Source organism: Aquarana catesbeiana, linkage group LG03 (assembly GCF_042186555.1).
Source record: "Aquarana catesbeiana isolate 2022-GZ linkage group LG03, ASM4218655v1, whole genome shotgun sequence".
Lineage (NCBI taxonomy): Eukaryota > Metazoa > Chordata > Amphibia > Anura > Ranidae > Aquarana > Aquarana catesbeiana.
In genome coordinates this window covers 312,291,934-312,313,651 of record NC_133326.1, presented here as the reverse complement: position 1 = coordinate 312,313,651, position 21,718 = coordinate 312,291,934, and the positions used below count along the sequence as shown (strand labels likewise).

At 41.2% G+C, this 21,718-nt stretch overlaps 1 protein-coding gene across 2 annotated transcripts in view; it reads left to right on the top strand.

Annotated features, from left to right (window-relative positions):
- Window positions 1-21,718, top strand: part of CHST11 (carbohydrate sulfotransferase 11) — a 255,202-nt gene that overhangs the window by 226,119 nt on the left and 7,365 nt on the right. The window lies entirely within an intron of this gene.

The window sequence follows — 21,718 nt, the reverse complement described above, 5'->3', positions numbered from 1 at the left end:
GTGGCGGCTCCCGTGCGCATGCGCGGGAGTGACGTCATCGAGGCTCCGGCCAATCGCAGCGCCGGAGCCACGATACCCGGAAAGAAGATGGATGCTCCGTAGCAGAGGGGACAGCTGTGACATCGCAGGCTTCTGTGTCAGATAAGTGACACATAATGGGTTACTATGCGATGCGATGCATAGTAGCCCATTATGCTTTACCTTTGCAGGGGAACAAAGAGGAAGTAAACCCATCAGGGTTTACTTCCTCTTTAAGGACGCCGACAACAAAAAAAAGACACCGGCGATTAGCAGCTGTCAGCAGAGTTTAGGAGCTGTTAGCATTTTTTTCTGCTGGCAAATCGCTGACAAAAACACAAAAAAAAAAGGTTTCCTGAACGTTGAAGCTTACAAAAAGCCTCTAGACTAAAATAGTGTGCATGGACACATAGGGAACACTTTCTACTAGGGGTCTTCAATAAGTTTCCGCACTTTTTATATTTAATAGAGCTAAAAAAAAGTGTGGAAACTTTTTGAAGGACCCTCATAGAAGCAGAAAAAAAATGCTCAAAAGCTGCTGCTAGAAGAGTTTTTTTTTTTTAAGCTAGTGTGCATGGAACCTTAGGGCTCATGTACACAAGGCAGTTCTCTTCTAAACACTGTAAACTTGACAGCTTGAAACCAACGGTGAGAAATGTACGTTTTACAGATTTTACATACTGAGTTTATGCAAGTTTAGCAGCGGTTATGAGCATTTGAGATTAGAAGCATTTTTTAAAGAGAACCCCAGTAGACCCTCCAAAATGCCCCCAATGCATGAAAAACAAGTACATGTTTAACTATTTCAGCCTTTTTGTGAGAGACGAGAGAGCAGCAGCTGAGAGAGCAGTGTGCTTGTAGTCTTATTTTTTGTGTTTTCACTATGGATCATGAGCATGTGTGAGGAAATGCTCCTGATGTTGCAGTTGCTTCGAAGATGTAGAAAATTGCGCGAGAAGACCAGAGTTCGTCGCTACTGGACTCATCCATTCAAGCGGGTAACAGCATATGGTGAAAATTGTGTTTTTTCAATATTTTTATATGTTTAAAAATGAGCAGAAATGGTTTCTCCTTCAAAAGCGCTTATAAATACAAACACGCATAACCGTGGTTACAAGCGTTTGAAATGCCAGTGAACTACAGTCCTGAACTCGATTTTTCTGCTTTCAAAAAAATGCTTGTAACCTCAACTGCCTCTAAACTACTATAAGGGCTCATGCACAGTGCAGCTAAAAAAAAAGCTGCTTTTTACAGGTGTTTGAGCTTTTATTTCTGCCTATAAAAGCTTGAAGAAGCTTGTTCTTTTTTGTGCTCTTTCTCACATTTTTATTGAGCTTTTTTGACCATAAGCGTTTTTTTCACAAACCCTCCTAGATAGTATTTTCTTAACCACTGTATAAACAAAACAAAAAGCTGTAGACGCTATAACTTTTGCGCAAACCAATCAATATACGCTCATTGCAGTTTTTTTTTTACCAAAAATATGTAGAAGAATACGTATCGGCCTAAACTGAGAAAAAAATTGCTTTTTAAAAAACGAAATTGGGATATTTATTATAGCAAAAAGTACAAAATATTGTGTTTTTTTTTCAAAATTGTCGCTTTTTTTTTTTTTTTATAGCGCAAAAAATAAAAACTGCAGAGGCGATCAAATATTACCAAAAGAAAGCTGTATTTGTGGGGAAAAAAAGGGCTTCAATTTTGTTTGGGTGCAGCGTCGCATGACCGTGCAATTGTCAGTTAAAGTGACGCAGTGCCGAATCGCAAAAAATGGCCCGGTCATTCAGCAGCCAAATCTTCCGGGGCTGAAGTGGATAAATGTGTTTTTGAGGGTAAAGAACATTTTTCTTTAGAACAGTTTATAGATTATGGATTGTGGCAGAGACTATAGGCAAATCCACATTATACTGTTAAATTCAGTAAACACTTCACTTTGTTGGATGTCTTAGTACTGCAGCACCTTCACCCATTTACCTTGTTTTCACAGACTGTTGCAATTATCACACATTTAAGACTATTATTTATATGTGCGGCAATTAGGTTACTGAAATATGACTGAATGCACCTTTAACAGGCCTGTGAGTGACTGCTCGTGGCTGCCGAACCCCTATCACATTCCTGTTTATTTTCACTGTCAGGATCATTTTTGCTATATTATTTTACCTGTGTCTGTTTATTTTCTGTTTATACAATTGTGCCTTTCTTTTGCTTCTGGTTTCATCAGATATAGGCAAAAGATTATATGTCAGATAAAACCACTAAATGCCAATGAACTGGAGTCCACAGCTGTGGTATTACAAATCCTATTGAGCCCAGGTTCACACTGAGCTGTGGGAATGAAGCCATGCGAATTCAGCTGAACTTGCACGATTTCACTCCCGCATGTCAGTCCCGATTTCGGCCGCAATTTCAGAGACATCTGCACAGATGTCAATGTAAATCTCAGCCCGAAATCGCAAAAAGTAGTACAGAAACGACTTTTTGAAATCGGTGTGGCGCCGCAAATGCAGCATCGCACCGATTAGGAGGGTGCTATTGCCGGCAATTGCCGCCAGTTTGACATGTCAAATTGCATGTAAAATATGAACCAGGGCTGAATCTCATTTTTGTTGCTTCTTTCTTACTTGACATATACATATACTGCTTTATTTGCTTTTTTTATTGATGAAATGAATGACAATAAAATTGTATTTCATTCTTCAGCAATAGGATTTGACAGAAGCTAGAACAATCAAGAGATGCATGGTAATATAATATATAATATTATATAATATATAATATAATATAATAACACACCTGTATAATAATGACAAATGTGAACTGGCTGAGCACTATTTTTGCTCTACCCTTACTACTTATTGCAAGACATCAAGTGCTGCAAACAGAGAGAAAACAAAACCCATGAACACATAAACCTGGCAAACATCTTGCAAAGATAAAACAATTATAGCACTTTTAAAAATAAGCTAGCAGGTAGAAGTACAACCCGTACCCATCTTTTTTGGGAACTGCTCTGTGAAGTCATTTAAAATCCTGCATATTCAAATGTAATTTTAAGGTTTGCAGATACAGGGGTTGATTTACTAAAGGCAAATAGACTGCTTACTTGGCAGGGGAATTTTCCCTTAGGTGAAGCAAAGGAGGTGAAGCTCTGCTGACTTCCATTATCCACTCATGTGCAAGCAAGAATAAAGTTTTTTGTTTTTTTTTTATGTTCCTTGCATGTGATTTGGAAAGTCTTTGCAACATGATTTTTTGTCACATTCACTACGTTAAGGTAAAATTACCTTGCAAAGTGAACAATCAGTAAATCAATCCCACAGTACTTCAGGAAAAAGGATGCTATGAAATAAGGATTTTACTGCTGCAAGTGCAAGCATGCAAGTCCAGGATGATCAGGAATCATGCATGTCTGATGGTGCAATACCAGGTTTTACCTATTTTAAAGCATAAAACATATTAAGTTTGCCCCCCAACCCTCACCCACTGTCACATTGTAAAGGCTAAAAGCACCTTTGGCACATGTTTCACCTTTATATAGGGTGGAACATGTTTCAGCTCCCCCCCCCACCCCTCGTCCCTGTGACAGCAAGCAGGGGACTTTCTCCCCACACCCACTGTCCCAATTCAAAACCAACGCAGCCGTGCGGGGTTCAGCCCACACAGCTACCTCATTTATTAACAAAGTCCTGAGAATGAATGAACTACAAGTACTATCGGTCACTGCAGCCGACAGCTTGTAGTTCCCAATAAGCTGCGAGGGCGCTGGTAAGCTTTTCTTAGTTCATTCTTTCTACAATTCAATAACTGCCTGCCCGTATCGAAAGTACTGAGAGTCTGCAGGATCCTGGCATTGCACCTGCGATCTGCTAATGGGTGCAATGCTTTACAGCTTGCAGTGTAAAAATAATAGATGCATATTTTTTCACCTACAAAAAGATGAGCATTTATTATTTTTTTTAAAAAGAATGAATTTATCCTTTAAAAATGCTGTGACCGCGGGTGAAAGATCCTCTCCCTGCATGAGTTGTCAGATCCTAAGAATGGTACAGCTGCACAGCTGTGTCGTTCATTCACAGACATGTATGAATGAAAAAACCACAAGTCCTGTCTTCCACCGCAGCAGGTGGCTTGTAGCTCGCAATGAACTGCACGTGCACTGATCAGCGTGCCCATAGTCACTTTATTCTTTCTCTAGCCTATAGCAGAAAGCCCATACAGAGGTCCGGCAGGAAGACTGTGCAGAAGCCTGACATTGCACCTGTGATCTGGAATTGTGGGTGCAATGCCTTTCATGCTCCTTTAAAAATAAATAAATAAATAATAATAAATGCACATGTTTACCTGCAAAATCATGTTCATTCATTTATTTATTTTAAAGGTGGCCTTTTCTTTAAATATAACACTGCCTATGCTTTCTTATTTCCCATCACAGCTCCATCCACACATGCTTTTAGAGCCTTTACTGGAGGCATTTGCTGTTGAGAAATCATGGTTTATTGTTGCTGGCAATGATTCGGATAGGTATGAGTAAAATTAATGTTAAGATTTTAGAAATGTACACAGATATTTTACCTTCTATTTCTAATGGTAATAAACTTATCTACAGACATGTAGGGATTGATTTACTAAAACTGGAGAGTGCAAAATTGCATGATAGCCAATCGGCTTCTACTTCTGCTTGTTCAGTTAAAGTGTTACTAACTAAAATGAGTCTGTATATGCAGTAAAGCATGCTTGTTGTACTCACTGTTGAACTTAAGGGGTTAATCCTCTACATTGTGTAAAAAGACTGCTTGATCCTGTATACACAGATCCTCCCTTCCCTGCACTGTCCCCCTGGACAAGTCCAGATAAGAAAGAGCCTTTGGAATCAGGCTGCACATGCTCAGTTTGCTGTGTATTTATTGCTAGAGAGGTTGTTTTTTTTTCTTGGGAGATTGCATGTGATCAGCACAGGGCCAATCACTGTCCAGACAGAGTGTTGGGAGCCCTGCATCAGCTCAGTGCAATATGAAAACTGCTTGCTCTGGGGGCACTCATGTGTGCTCACTCCCAAGCCGCCTCTGTGTCTCTATGAGACACACAGAGCGTGGTTCAGCCCCGCCCCGCCCCCACTGTGAATGTCTGAGCCAGTGAGGAGGGAGAGGCCTGGTCCATATAGTATAGGGAGGGTGAGCTGCACACTGAAGGTTTTTACTTTAATGCATATGTATGAAGGTAAAAAAACCTTCAGCCTTTGCAACCACTTTAAATTAGCTAAATGCATTCCTGGTGCATAAAAAAAAGACTGGAGCAGGCAGTATCCGGAGCAACTGGCCATGGTAACCGATAAGCTTCTAGTTTTCACTTTCTCAGCCTAAAGCATTAGAATCCTCTGCATTGTGCAAAAAAGCTGTTTGATCCTGTCTTTTTTGATCCTCACCTTTTTCTACAGTCCCCAATCTATCTGCTGATAGAACAGAGCCTTGGGGGTGCTCTGCACATGTTCAGTTTGGTGTGTATTGCTAGAGGGTTTTTTTTTTTTCTTGGGAGGCTGCATGTGATCAGCACAGGGCCAATTGGCACTGTCCAGACAGAGGGTCAGGGGTCGTACAGCCTCATAGGACAATCATGGGAACATAAAAACTCCTTTTATTAGCTTTAACCAGACACTGATAGAAGTCACAAGACTGCTATATACTGCTGATGAGAAAGGGTATTTAGCGGTTCATATTTACTAAAATAATTGCATTTCCATTTTATGTGTACTATGGAAGAGCAGATATAGTGAATGCAGGGTCCTGGGTTTAGTACGACCTTAAGGCTTTGTTTACACCTGTGGTTGGGGTGGTAAACACAGTGAGGTGCGTTTTTGTACTGCTACACCTTAAGTTTGCAAAGGCAGCGGGCAGGCGTTTTCTCGTCCGTGGCCATGATCCTTTTTGTGGCAAAAGTTAAACCCCATTTGGTGATCAGGCTGGCAGTAAATTAATGGAGCCACACTGCAACTGCTCCCAATGCACATAGTTGTCGTGCAGTAGTGCGGCATTTATGGGGTTAAAACAGGCAGTACGGAGGCAGCATATCATCATCTTGTTGCCTTTTAAATAGGCCTATAGCGGAGAGTGAAAATTGCTCAAGTCCATAAGGGGTATGTAGGTATGGGAGCTGAAGTAGTTAAAAACACTACTATTGGTGTCTAGATATGTCAGATCGATAACATCAAATACATCATTCAACCAGCACACATGTGCAAGCAAACATTATAGTTTTCATCAATCACAGTGCATCTTGTGACAGAAGAGCTATTACTGAAAAGTAAAGATGCGCCACCTGCTGACATGCAGCAGAAATACACAGCCTGGTTTCCATGTCAGTTATTTTTGAGACTGCATACAAATAGCTGAATTTTGCACCTTTTATGTTTCCTATGCATCGTTTCTCCCTTGCCTAACTTTAGAAAACCTCGGGTTTTGTTGTATATATGATTGCTCACTTCACAGCAGCATTGAACAACTATGTGTATTTCTGACATATGAATCATTATATAGATTTGGATTGCACTGAAAAAAGAAAAAACTAAATTCAAGAACAACATATCATCAGAGTCCAAAACAAGAGAGGCCATTTGTATGGTACAGGATGCTGAAGGCTGTGCAATCAGTGGTGTCAGAATCTTTAATTTCCATTTACAACAACTGTAGTTCAATCGAGCAGCAAGGTCACTACCGTCATGCTCAAGGTCTCTGAACATTATCTAGCCCTCCCTCTGTGCGGTCCTGTCTCAGTGATTTATTGTACTGGAACATTTCATAAAGCAGAGCGGCATTATTGAAATACAATAAAAATAGGAACTTTTCAATCAACTTATTAAGGGTGCTTAATCAAGATGGCAGCAAATAATACATATAATTATTCAGATTTGTCCAATGCAGGCTAGCAAAATACATTTACTAAAAAAAAAAATTGAACACCATGCATCAACTTTATACTTCTTATCTAATACAGATTTGTTTCAGACCTGCAGCATTTTGTAAAAAAAAAAAAAAAAAAAAAAAAGAAAAACTTTTACTCTATATCCTACAGTGAGGGAAAAAGTGTTTGATCCCCTGCTGATTTTGTATGTTTGCCCACTGAGAAAGAAATAATCTGTCTATAATTTTAATGGTAGGTTTATTTTAAGAGCGAGAGACGGAATAACAACAGAAATATCCAGAATGCGCATTTCAAAAAAGTTTTATACATTGATTTGCATTTTAATGAGTGAAATAAGTATTTGATTCCCTATCAATCAGCAACATTTCTGTCTCCCAGGTGTCTTCAATGCAGGCAACGAGTTGAGATTAGGAGCACTCTCTTAAAGGGAGTGCTCCTAATCTCAGCTTGTTACCTGTATTTCAATCTCTGCACCATGGCCAAGACCAAAGAGCTGTCCAAGGATGCTAATGAACATCTGAATAATTCAGAGGAGAACTGGGTGAAAGTGTTGTGGTCAGATGAGACCAAAATCAAGCTCTTTGGCATCAACTCAACTCACTGTGTTTGGAGGAGGAGGAATGCTGCCTATGACCCAAGAACATCATCCCCACTGTCAGACATGGAGGTGGAAACATTATGCTTTGGGGGTGGTTTTCTTCTAAGGGGACAGGACAGCTTCAAAGGGGCGATGGGCGGGGCCCATGTACTGTCAAATTGTTGCTGAGAACCTCCTTCCCTCAGCCAGGACATTGAAAATGGGTTGTGGATATGTATTCCAGCATGACAATGACCCAAAACACACGGCCAAGGCAACAAAGGAGTGGCTCAAGAAGAAGCACATTAAGATTCTGGAGTGGTCTAGCTAGTCTCCAAACCTTAATCCCATAGAAAATATGTGGAGGGAGCTGAAGGTTTGAGTTACCAAACCTTTAGTTTCTGTCACAAAATTTTGTAAATAAGTTATTTTTATCCTTCACTGATATGCGCTGATAAGGGTGGAACTGATGGGCACTGATAGGCTGCACTGATGGGCACGAAGGAGGCGGCACTGGTGGGCACTGATAGGTGGCACTGGTGGGCGCTGATAGGTGGCACTGGTGGGCACTGATAGGTGCTGATAGGCGGCACTGGTGGGCACGGATAGGCAGCACTGATGGGCATGATGGGCACTAATGAATGGCATTGATGGGTAGCACTGATGAGCAGGCACTGAAAGGCAGCACTGACAGCATTAATGGGCACTGATTGGTGTCACTGATGGGCACTGACTGTTGGCACTGATGAGCACTGATTGGTGGCACTCCTGGGGCTGTACTCAGGGCAGGGATGATCAGTGGCCCGATTACCTGTATATGTCTCCTCTGCGAGGACATGCCGCTCTCCTCGCCACACACTCTGTCAGTGTGAGATGAGGAGACCCGATAATGGGCACTTCCATGTTTACATGTGATCACATGGGTAAAGAGCCATGTCATTGGCTCTTTATCTAGATCGGGGTTGTACGTGTCCTAGAAACAAGGAATGGCCACGATTATCCTAGAAACAGGGAGCAGCCATGAGCGCGCAATAGTGGCCGTTCATATGACGTCGTCCCAGAACGAGAAGCATCCCGCCTGCCAGCCAAGTGCTCCCAATAGCAAGCCTCTTGTTATGGGGGGCAGTCGAGCAGGTCTGTTCCCGAGCCACGCTCCTGTGAATAAACATTGTCCAGGAGGTGTGTTACTGGCCAGATCACCAGGTAAAAAACAGAGGGGAAAAAAACTGAAGAAAAAAACAGATGCAGTCATCACATGTAATGATTGCTAAGCTGCAATATATTACATTTTTGGATTTGGGTTTCCAGCTTTGTGTGTGTATAATAGAGATGATACTTTGCCAGCATTGTGTAGTAGAGGTATTCATATTGTAGGGCAGACTATGCACATTTTTCTTTTTACTTTAGAATCTAAGGCTGCATCTCTCCTTTTTATCTGTCGTAATAGCTGTGTCATTTGTTGTAATTGGTGGAGACAAATTTATATGCACTGTTTTCTTTTGTATTGTGTATGTGGGGCTCTGGTCTATTATAGTCTTTATAGTTGTTGCAAGCAACAGGAGGTTTAAAATGCATAGCCATATAATGTCAGAGAGAAAAGCAATTTCATAAACACCAAGAGCCCTTACTGAGGTGTTCTGCGTAAGTCCTATTTTGAAAAATTTTACACAGGCACACGAAAACAGAAACTTTGTATACTTCTCAGCAGGTGATTTTCTTTAGATTTTTTTTTTTTTGGGTTGGGGGGCTGCATTTGAATCTTTCCTACAGTTTAGTTTATTACACTCACTACAGGTACATTTAGGATATGCTCAGCACTATTAACTTACATGTAGGCAAAGAGTATCAGAAATGTTTGACTCTTATTTAAAAAAGATTAAAAATATTGGGAATTCCATAATCACAAATGGAATCATGTAATTATACAAGCTTTAAAAAAACGTGCAATCTTTTCAGAAGCCTTTTTTAAGAACCTTGGCACCAGGTCACATGAGCAAGAATCGTGTCATTTGGCCACGTGGTCTCTGCTGAATGGGAGGAACAGTCAGTATGAACTCTGATGTTCTCTTTTTTTAGTGGAAATTGTGTGACCACACACATATTTGGTTATGTATATGACCAACGTGAAACCAGTGATTTACCCACAACTATTTAAAGTACACCTGAACCCTAACTGGGTGACATTTAGTTTGCTAATAAATAAAATACTGATTTAGGTTATATTTTCTTGTTTTTTTGGCATCTCTGTACTCCTGATCTTGCTAAGTGTTTCAATGCATACTCTAGCATCGGGTTCATATTTATGTTTTGGACCAGATTCCTGTTAGTAACAATGATTGACCAATTGGGAGACAGGAACAGAACGTCAACTCTACAAGGAAATGCTTACCTTGTGGTAGAACACTTGTTATTAATTAAAGGAGAAGTACGGCGACAGCTTGTTTGGATGTACTTCTGTGGATCACAGGAGTGCAGTTCGTTCTGCACTCCTGTTACCCCTTTTTCAGCAGACAGCGGGCTGAAGTCTGCTGATGTCACAGAGCCAGTCCAGGCTTGGGAACGATCACGACCATATGGTCAGGATCCGCTCACATGCCTGGGCTGGCACCCGGCTCAGACTCTCAGCGCACCTCTGAGAGCCTGAGCCAGCCTCTCCCGCCCCCTCCACAGCCCAGTGCTCCAGTGAGTGCTGGAGGGTCAGAGCAGACAGCGGTGACTGACAGCCACCAGCTCTCTGCTCAGGGAGCTCTGAGAACCAAGCAATCGCCGGTGTTTGAACCGATGCTGCATCCACCTAGGTAAGTATGATTCTACAATAAAAATACATTCCCATACTTCTCTTTTAATTAAAGCTGGAACTTTTTTCTACAAGTGGTTGGGGGTGGATCAGAAATGTTAAAGAGGGAGTCCACCTGAAAAATAATTATTAAAAGCCAGCAGCTACAAATACTGCAGCTGCTGACTTTTAATAAACGGACACTTACCTGTCCAGGAGTCCAGCGATGTCGGCAGCCGAAGCTGCCGCCGCCATTCTCGGTGAGGGAATAAGGAAGTGAAGCGTTGCGGCTTCACTTCCCGGTTCCCTACTGCGCATGCGCGAGTCACGCTGCGCGTTCTAAGTGGTCCCCGCTATCTCCTGGGACCTGTGTGTTTCCCAGGAGACAGCGGGGGAGTGCGAGAGGGGCCGTGACTCCCGCAGGAGTCTATTCCCCGAAGTGGGTGCAGATACCTGTCTAATACAGGTATCTGCACCCCCCTCCCCCCTGAAAGGTGCCAATTGTGGCAACGGAGGGGGGGGGAGGAATCAGATGAGCGGAAGTTCCACTTTTGGATGGAACTCTGCTTTAAATGAAGACTCAAAATGTTCAAATTGTGATAATGTTTTTGTCGTTTTCTTTTCATCTTCTGGCCATCTCTGAGAACTGAATCTCAGCTAGAGAACTGTAGGGGTGGGAGGTGCAGAGGATGTTAAAGGCTAAATTCACCTTGGCTGAACATGTTACATGTTACGTGTTTAGAGTGATGGCTCTGATTTTAAGCACAATGCCAGAAATGGAGAGCAACTGAGCATGTGAAGAGTGGGTGAAGCAGTGAAGTTGATTTACTAAAACTAGAGAGTGCAAAATCTGTTACAGCTTTGCAAGGTAGCCAATCAGCTTCTAACTTCAGTTTGTTCAATTAAGATTTGACAACAAAAAAAAATGGATGCTGATTAGTTTTTGTTATACCTGCAAAAGAGATTTAGCAGGACTTGAGTTTCTAACTAAAGTTCCACTTTAATAGCATCCATTGCAATTTGTTAGCATTTGGTTGACACATTTTTCAGAATTGTGGCTATTTTGATTAAGATGACTGACGAGTGAACCTTCATATGATAATTTCATTCAATTGCGTTGGAAGCATCAGGTAAAGTACTAGAACCGGATGTCTTAAGTATCAATCACTATCCCTGTTATCAATTGTGGTTTTAGTTTTACAGAACAGGTTGGTACTAAGCGGCGAATATGATATACTTCATCGTTTTTTATTGCAATGGCATTTTACTTGTATGATTTTTCTTTTATGATAAACTTGCATCTATTCCAAGTGTGTCCTCAGCTCTGACCTTGGTAGCATTAGATTAATATGATTTACAAAAGTATCACATACGGGAAGATTCCAACAAGAATCCAGAGATATAACAATGTTCTGTAATGCTGTTAGCAATGTAATGTGCTGCATTGCAGAAGTACTGAAGTGGTTATGAATATAAAACCTGTATGCCTGGATTAGTGCCATTTAATCTCATAAGAGAGTTGACTTCAGCACACAGCAAACTCTGACCTGCTTGCATAAAAACATATTTTGCTTCTCCTGATTTGTGACATATATGAGACAATTTAGTCATTATAAAATATAAATTTTATTGTTTTTTTCAAAAAAAAAAGAAGAAAACAAAGAAAAACTGGAAGTATAGTACAATGCCAGCCAAACCAACTGATGTTCACAGATAGATACATGTAACATTAATCACAGTATTTCAACTTAGCCCTAATTCTACATCCCATCTTTATATTTACTAGGTCTAAATGTGGTTTTTGCTTCTCTAATGGAATAGTAGACTGCACTTAAAGCTAAACTAAAGCCACTGAATTAACTGGTGCACTTAAAGCGAAACTAAATCTACTGATTTAACCATTTCCCAAAAGCAAGTGCAGGTTAGGTTAGAAATGTTCAATAAATGTTATTACATCCTTAATTAAAAAATGTCAATGTTGTTTTCTGCAGTGTTTTCATCTGCACTCTGCCTACTAGTGCATGCGCAGTGTATGCTACATTCAAGGCATGCCCTTGGTGACAACAGTCACAGTTGCTAATGTGCTTAAAGCAGACCTTCACTCTCTATATGAACTTCCCCCCTCTCCACCCCTCCTCCCATTCTCTTCACAAATCAGGCATTTTTTAAAAATGTACCTTCTTTTGGGAAAAAAAGTGTGGCCCCGCCCCTCAATGCACATCACTTGCCTAGACTAAAGACGTGCATGCTGCTCACTAGGCCTTTAGTCATTCATTCAGAAGTAGAAAGGAGGCAGGCCTAGTGGCACATCAACGTGAGGCCCCCTATCTGCACCCAGAAGAGCCGGCGGGTCTCTTGATGACGTCATAAGTTGGTGGCAGGGGACCCAGCAGTGTCTGCTAACAGAAGGATGTCAGCGAGACAACGCTGGATCTGGTGGCTGGGTGAGTATCCAAACTCTGCCTAGAACAGGTGGTAAGCGGGGGCAAAAAGAAAATGGGAGGTGGGGGGTGTACACTGAAGGTCCTCTTTAAGTCAGCACTTAACTGATCATTCAAGCCCCCAAATGACTGCTGTCAGGTTTTTATTGCTGTCCACATCCTGGTTTTGAAGATTTCCCCTCACCTCTTGTCCTAGGAATCATACAGGAAGTAAGGGCATTCTCCTAATAGGGATGCAAAAAGCAAACTTTTACCCATTCTATTTAGAGTAGACCCTCACTTCCCAAAGAGGCTTTCACTTTTGAAAGCTTCACTCACCCCCTCAACAATATGAAAAGCTAGTATTTTTTGTGGCTCTTTAGATTTTCTTTTTTTTCTGCCTCTGTCATTCTCACCTAGATGAGAATGATATGCACTGCAATATCTCCATTATACAGTGGGGCAAAAAAGTATTTAGTCAGCCACCAATTGTGCAAGTTCTCCCACTTAAAAAGATGAGAGAGACCTGTAATTGTCATCATAGGTATACATCAACCATGAGAGACAAAATGTAGAAACAAATCCAGACAATCACATTGTCTGATTTTTGAAAGAATTAATTTGCAAATTATGGTGGAAAATAAGTATTTGGTCAATATTAAAAGTTCATCTCAATACTTTGTTATAGATCCCTTGTTGGCAATGACAGAGGTCAAACGTTTTCTGTAAGTCTTCACAAGGTTGTCACACACTGTTGCTGGTATGTTGGCCCATTCCTCCATGTAGATCTCCTCTAGAGCAGTGATGTTTTGGGGCTGTTGCTGGGCAACACGGACTTTCAACTCCCTCCAAAGGTTTTCTATGGGGTTGAGATCTGGAGACTGGCTAGACCACTCCAGGACCTTGAAATGCTTCTTACGAAGCCACTCCTTCATTGCCTGGGCGGTGTGTTTGGGATCATTGTCATGCTGAAAGACCCAGCCACGTTTCATCTTCAATGCCCTTGCTGATGGGAGGAGGTTTGCACACAAAATCTCACGATACATGGCCCCATTCATTCTTTCATGTACACGCATCAGTCGCCTGTTCCCTTTGCAGAGAAACAACCCCAAAGCATGATGTTGCCACCCCCATGCTTCACAGTAGGTATGGTGTTTTTTGGCTGCAACTCAGCATTCCCACTCCTCCAAACACAATGAGTTGTGTTTCTACCAAACAGTTCTACTTTGGTTTCATCTGACCATATGACATTCTCCCAATCCTCTTCTGGATCATCCAAATGCTCAGAGCACAGCAAACCTCAGACGGGCCCGGACATGTACTGGCTAAAACAGGGGGACACGTCTGGCACTGCAGGATCTGAATCCCTGGCGGCGTAGTGTGTGACTGATGGTAGCCTTTGTTACGTTGGTCCCAGCTCTCTGCAAGTCATTCACTAGGTCCCCCCCCCCCCCCCCCGTGTGGTTCTGGGATTTTTGCTCACCGTTCTTGTGATCATTTTGACCCCACAGGGTGAAATCTTATGTGGAGCCCCAGATCGAGGGAGATTATCAGTGGTCTTGTATGTCTTCGATTTTCTAATTATTGCTCCCACAGTTGATTTCTTCACACCAAGCTGCTTGCCTATTGCAGATTCAGTCTTCCCGGCCTGGTGCAGGTCTACAATTTGGTTTCTGGTGTCCTTCGACAGCTCTTTGGTCTTCACCATAGTGGAGTTTGGAGTGTGACTGTTTGAGGTTGTGGACAGGTGTCTTTTATACGGATAACAAGTTCAAACAGGTGTCATTAATACAGGTGGAGGACAGAGGAGCCTCTTAAAGAAGAAGATACAGGTCTGTGAGAGCCAGAAATCTTGCTTGTTTGTAGGAGACCAAATACTTATTTTCCACCATAATTTGCAAATTAATTCTTTCAAAAATTAGACAATGTGATTGCCTGGATTTGTTTCCACATTTTGTCTCTCATAGTTGAGGTATACCTATGATGACAATTACAGGCCTCTCTCATCTTTTTAAGTGGGAGAACTTGCACAATTGATGGCTGACTAAATACTTTTTTGCCCCACTGTATATCCTGGGAGGTTGCCGGAGCAAATACACAGTGGCCTGAGGGCGAAGCTGGAGGCGAGTCGTTGGAGGCCAGCTGCCTGAACTCGAAGTGGATGGCCAGCTCCCAATGTGGCAGCAGAATGGCGGATCAACATTTGTTTTGCTGGGCAGGTGAGTATGTTTTCTGAAGAGAACCCAGCAAAACATGTAAGAAGAATGGGGGGAAAAAAATAGGTGGGGGTGGATAGGGGAGGACGTAAAGGGCTTTTATTGCATTCTGTGTTGTCACTCCAATGAATTCCTTCACTTTCCATGCTGGTGATCACACAGGGAGAAAGGTAAAATGACCCCATATGGCTCAATGACCGCAGCTAAAATCTGAGTTTTTACTCCTTTCCCAACTCTGACAAACAATTAAGCTTTGACTGTAATTGGGCTTTTATACGAAATTCCACCTACCCTCTTCAGAAAAAATGCTTTATATGTATTCCAACAAGATTTTAAATAACTTGAGAAGCTAGGCCCCTTTCACACTGCCGTGACTTCAAAGGCGTGCAATTTTGCCACGATTTTACCGTGATTTTGCGGGAATGCCTGTGTAGACCAAAGTAGCACTGGGACTATTTTGAAGTCCGCATGACTTGAAGTCGCACATATATGAATGGTTATCATTGGAAATCATGGTGAACAACTTGTCATGCAACTTTGCAGTCCCAAGTTGCAGGACAAGTCGCACAAGTGTGAAAGGGGCCTTCGGCTTAATTACTGTTTCTTAATTTTTCTCTCATTCCAGTGTGATGTGGGTAAAACATAACATTACATTATAATACAATTCTACCTTTTTGGACTAACTTAACTTTCTTCTCCCAGCTGCTATGAGCTGTGTGTACTGTTCATGAATCAGACACATATTCTTAAATTGTGATATCGGCTCAGCCTGCCCAAAGGCAAAAGACCTGGTTGCTCTGTGCTACCTCTGCTGTCCTTGTTCTACCTCTGAAGGTAGCTATGGCAGAAAAGAAATGTGTGTTCATGTAATAAAAAATTATGCTTTGGATGTAAGTGATTCATCCTACAAAACTTTAGCTTCTTGTTTGAAGCGTTTAAAGTCTAGAAAGCAAAAAGCATTAAAATTCACAGGAAGCAAGTCCCTGCTGAGTGACCGTTAATTGCTTCAATTGACTTGCATGTCAATTGGGTTTTCAGTTCAGTGGATCCTGTCTCACTGATTAACCACAGGTATAAAGCAATCATGCCTGTATAAAGGGGGCTTTAGTTCAGAACACAAGATATTTATATTTGGGTGTTTGTTTTATTTTTTCATAGATTTCAGTTGTCAATGTCATTATATATTTCAACTCCTAGGTGCATTAACAGCTCATATGCTAATAATAGTATCCCATGGTTTCCTTCTGATGGAATATTTTTGCTGTCAACACAGTGTTACTAAAGTAGACCTTATCTGGCCTACATAGTGCCTAAGGTGACAGCACTGCTGAAGCTCAGGCAGCTTGTGGTGCCAGCAAGAGCCTATATTAGCCTAAGGTTAACATCTGTCCTCTTCTGGCACTAAGCCATTCCCCCATCCTTCATCTTCTACTACTCATCGAACGTGATACAGATTTGTGGGACAGGGATTAAATTCAATATGTATATGAGTTGTGGTCTCATATAGAGTTCAGGCCAGGTTTTCTCAACCAGGGTTCTACAGACCCCTAGGTGTTCTCCAAAGGTTGCTGAAGGTTCCTTGAGCAATGCTCAATTTCTGCCATTGACGTAAATAAGCTTTTAGCTATCTGTAAGGTGGTCACTGACCACCAATGTAAGGAAAATTCCTCCCACAGGCTACCAGTGTACCCAGTGTAATGGGATCCTGCAGTATAAGGGGGCCCTCCCCCAATGACCACCAATGTAAGAAGCAATCTTTTCGCTAATTTCTATTATAATGGTGCCCTTTTTTCACTGACCATTAGAGTAAGGGGGCTCTTTTCCCAATGACCTCCAATGCAAGGTGGTTCTTCTGCCACTGACCACCAATCCAAGATGCCTTTCTCCACTGACTACCAGTGTAAGGGAGCACTTTTCCACTGACCACCAGGAGAACATACAGTTTTTAGTGTCTGTTTTTTGTATTAAATATTATTGCTGAAATATAATTGTGTCATGAAGAGAGGGTGCCAAATTCACTATTCTTTTATTTTAAATCTCAACTTATTATTATTATTGTACTGTGAATAGTAGCAAATATTATTCGGGGTTCCCAGGGGCCTAAAAGGTATTTATAGGTTTCCTCTGTTATAAAAGGATTGAGAGAGGCTCTTTTAAGGCCTAGAATCCATGGTCTTTTCATGGACAGAGGGCTCTATTTAAACACCAGCACAGGTATAAAGGCCAGTTTTTTTTCAAGGCCTTTTTATACTGAAAGCTATCCCTTGATTTCACATTCTTTTCTTTCTTTGCTGGTATTGCAAAATTGCTGCTGAAACATGGTTTAGTAGTTCACTGCTTCTGTTAGTCTAATAGTCCTATGGGCTGTCGTCATATTGAACAGACTTTGGCAGAACATTTTAAGTTAAATTTAACAGATGCAATGAAAAGGTTTCCTTTGTTTGGTCCTGCTATGGCCAATGGTTTTTTGGGTTCGAGCATGTTCTTTCTGATGCATTGTTTGATTTAAAAAAATGTTTTCTCAAAGATTTAATACTATGATTGAAGAATTTAGTTGACACTGATGAAACACGCTGTTGTTGAAATCACATGCAGACCTATTTGGGGCAGGGATGATGTACAAATGTTTACTTCAGTCAGATGAGCTAGTGATAGTATAGGATTGCTGCCCATGGGTTAATATGGTTTGTGCATCCTTATTGTGCCTTGCACTGCTTTTTTGGTTATGCTTGATAGTGGACTGTTTACAACCCACCTTGACAAGTTATGGGAATCCAGCTGTTGCATCATTTACAGTTATTGCATTCAGGCAAGAAACTCTGTCTTCCGCATTCAAGTATTAGCGACATGGATGAGACATTTTTCATGCCATCCCTTCATTTTTAAATTGTGTGAAATTTAGAGGTTTGCAGTTCTGCAATTAAAGGCATAGTATATTAGCCACTACAATTGCTCTTATGCCGCGTACACACGGTCGGAAATTCCGTCAGCAAAACTCCGATGAGAGCTTTTTGTCGGAAAATGCGACCGTGTGTATGTTCCATCAGTCTTTTGCTGGCGGAATTCCAGCCAGCAAAAGATTGAGAGCATGTTCTCTATTTTTCGGTCGGGAAAAGTTCCTATCCGAAAATGCGATCATCTGTACACATCTACACATGCTCGGAAACAATTCGACGCGTGCTCGGAAGCATTGAACTTCATTTTCTCGGCTCGTCGTAGTGTTGTACAGTCGAAAGTTCAGAGATCTTTTGTGTGACCGTGTGTATGCAAGGCAAGCTTGAGCAGAATTCCGTTGGAAAGATCATCCAAGTTTTTTCCGATGGAAAATCCGCTTGTGTGTACGCGGCATTAGTCCCCACTCAAAGTGACCCTGTGAGTTTAAAAAAAATCTAAATTTGGCAGCCTGTGTCTTCAAGTATTGGTAATGAGTGTATTCTGATGGCGAGGAACTTTCCCCACTGTCAGAATACAATAGCACAGTGGAAGGGATTTGATGTGGATGGGGAAATCAATTCATTTTCTCCAAGTTGAATGAAAGCAAATGAATCATGTATGGGCTGCCTAAGTCAGATAACTCATAGACTTGAATTGTAAGAAAGAGCAGTAAAGCTCAACCACTGTGTAGCACTGAAAAGAAGGAAAGCCCCTGTGTCCACATACAGTTACAAAGTTCACATAAAAACGTTGCTCTTAATACTTTAACATAAGTGATCATTTAAATCAAGCTGATCTCTTCGATCCAAAATAAATTGCTAAGACTATACATTTACTTTAAACATTTATTTCAAATGATCCAAAAAGTCAATGAGAAGGACACGTACTGGAAAACCCAGCAGAGACACAATTTGATGAATTGTTAGTCTAATGTAGTGCCAAAAGTGTTCTGGATGATGTATATTTTTCACAAAGCGTGTTCTCCACCTGAGCTGCAAAGTCTAAATGTGAAATACTCTCATCTCTATATGCTGCAGCTTGTACCTCCAAGATGTTTTTGGTCTGGCACATTTTCACTGTAGCTCTGGCTGACTTTCAAGTTCAAAGTGAATAGCTTGAGTGATATTTTTGACCTCTACCAGTCTGTACAACAAATACTTGCAAGACAGACAGCTTTCTTTGCGACTGCCATATTTCTTTCTGACAACCCCTTTAATTAAAATGCTGATTTATGCCACTGCCTAAGAGAATGAGCCAAAGTAGAATGGCATATTAATAGCATTGTTTTTTTTTTTTTTTTTTTTTCTTTTTATTAATCGACTGTTCGATCAGTGCTTTTTGTTTTCTAGGGCTATTGAGTTAAGCATTTTACTCAATATTTTGAATGGTTTGTTCTTGTATTTCATTTTTTTTTTTAAGTTGAGGGGGGCTACAATAAATATGTGCAAATATGCTGAGAGCAGTGTCTGTCGCTGTCAGCTAAATCAGGCATGGCTGCTCTCTGGTATGATAAAGGAAGGGGTTTTATAAATTCTGGCATCTCTAGAATGTATTTTTCTATTGCTGTAGTATATACTTCAGTTGGAAACCAGGGGATGCCAGGTTTTATCTATTTTTATACAACCCTGATGCCTCTGGAGTGGTGTCCAATGAGGTAACGCATGCATTACTGCAATTTATAGGTATAAATAGGTGTTTTACTAAAAGATTTGTGTCTGTCAAAGTAAAGCAAAATTTTGTTAAGAGGGCATTTTAGGTACAAATTGTAATTCAAATCGTTTTTCTTTTACTTGTACATCTAATATGTACATAAGTGACCATAAAGCAGTACAGAAGACCCATAATGTTTGGCAGCAACTGTGTTATGGTGTGTGCAGTACAACATTAGATTCTAGTGTGTACAGCACATTGAAAAGTTATCATTCTTGTCTCCTATTGTGCAATGCAGAGTCTGTATTCCTTTTCTACATTAGAACTCATTAACTATATGCCAATATCCACTTCATTAATTTATTAATGGGTTTCAGTATAATAATTGTGACATCACCTCTTCCTCCTTCCACGTGTAATTATATCAAGCAGCTGGAGCAGAAGAAAACTGTTAATTGAAAGCTGCTGTTATATTTGTCCATTTTTCCTGTGAGAGAAGTAGACATGTGTAGTCAGTTTATATGGCCCTGCTGTGTCCAAATAGCCAGAAGAAAGGACGCTGAGGCTTATTATGGAGATTTACCTGTGGGTAACAATTTTGACAGTTAAAAATATCGAGGCTGAGAGGTTGATGGATGTCAATTAGACTGCAAGAGTGGCTCCAAAATCTGGAGCCACCTGTCGTGCCCAGCCTCAGAACAGTGTGCCCCCATTGTGTGCCAACTATGTATTTCTCAGTGCTAGCACAACATTTGCAAATGGTTTTACTTCGCTCTCTTTTTGCAATGTTCGTTATCCATTTTATTTCATTTTCATGTGAAAAGGCAAGCTGGCATTGCTGAACTCCTTCCTTGCAAAACAGCTGACTCTTAGGTTAAACCAAAGGTTTCAGTACTTTTAGGTCATTGACCCATAATAAGTATGCAGATCAGGAGCTTAGACTTTGTTTTATACTGGCTACATGCTCAGCAAGAAGTGGCAGCCTCTAAATTTCTCTCAGTAAAGGGTTTCTTTTAAGCTTCCTGAAACTGGCATGGTAGCAGAATGTGGATGTCCTACTTGTTTTTCCTTCCTCCTCTTGTAAGGTGCCCAAACACCTCTCTCTCTCTCCTACCTCCGATATCAGAATGTGTCCTAATTTGGTAGGTTTGTCCAATGCAAGTGAGCCTGATTAGCTCACAGTACACAACCTCCCACTCTGATTACTACTGTACAGAGGATTGTGTTACTATATTATGATATAAAAACAGATTTCAGACAGTTATACTAGCATTAGTTAAAAATGTATCAGGTTTATAAAAAACAAACATACATACTCACCTCAATGCTACGGTATCAGTCCCACGTCACGAGGCGGCTCAGTTCTCTGTCTTCTTGGAGCAGAGAGCAGTAACTGTCAAACACCGCTCTCTGCTCTGCTGCTCCAATGCTCAATGGACCAGGCTGGAGAAAGGGCTGGCAAAACTGGCTTCTGTTCTCAGCTGCAGGCAGCTGGGTGGACCCGGACAATATGGTTGGGATCCCTCCAGAGCCTGAAGTAGCTCTGTGATGTCAGCTGATGGCAGACATCATAATCCAAAGAATAACCTCCTGTGCTTAAGTGTGATGTTTTAGGGCTTGTCTTGCTGCCCCCTCGGAACTGTGGGTATCCTTTCATCTACAGTAAAAAACAACAAAGAGAGGATGCACGGACCTAGCACATTACCATTACACAATTTAATGAATCATTAAAACAAGTGATCATCACAGTTGATAGTGTGATATGATATATAAGCTGGCGTTTCGTCATCCATATTTTTGGCTCTGAGGAAGAGGGCTTGTCCCTCGAAATGCATAAGCCATTGTGGACACTAAAAGGCCTTCCCATGTCATCAGTTGAGTGCTGTGGACCCGGAGGCAGTCTCATTTGCATTTCATGATACGTATGCTAATGTCATGCATTTGTGAGTATATCGCTTGTTTTATTTATTCAATAAATTGTGTAATGATAATGCGCTAGGTTGGTGTGCCCTCTCTTTGTTGTTTTTTAGATAGCAGACTTTAGCCCACTGTTGGCTGATTCTGGGTCACAGGAGCGCAAATATAAGTTTACTCCCGTGACCCACAAGGGAAGCAGGCCCAAAAAAGTTTAGGCTTTTGTTGGTTTTAAATAGGTTTCGCATTTCTGTACAAATATATGAGAATGCAAAACTTGCTTGACACAGAACAA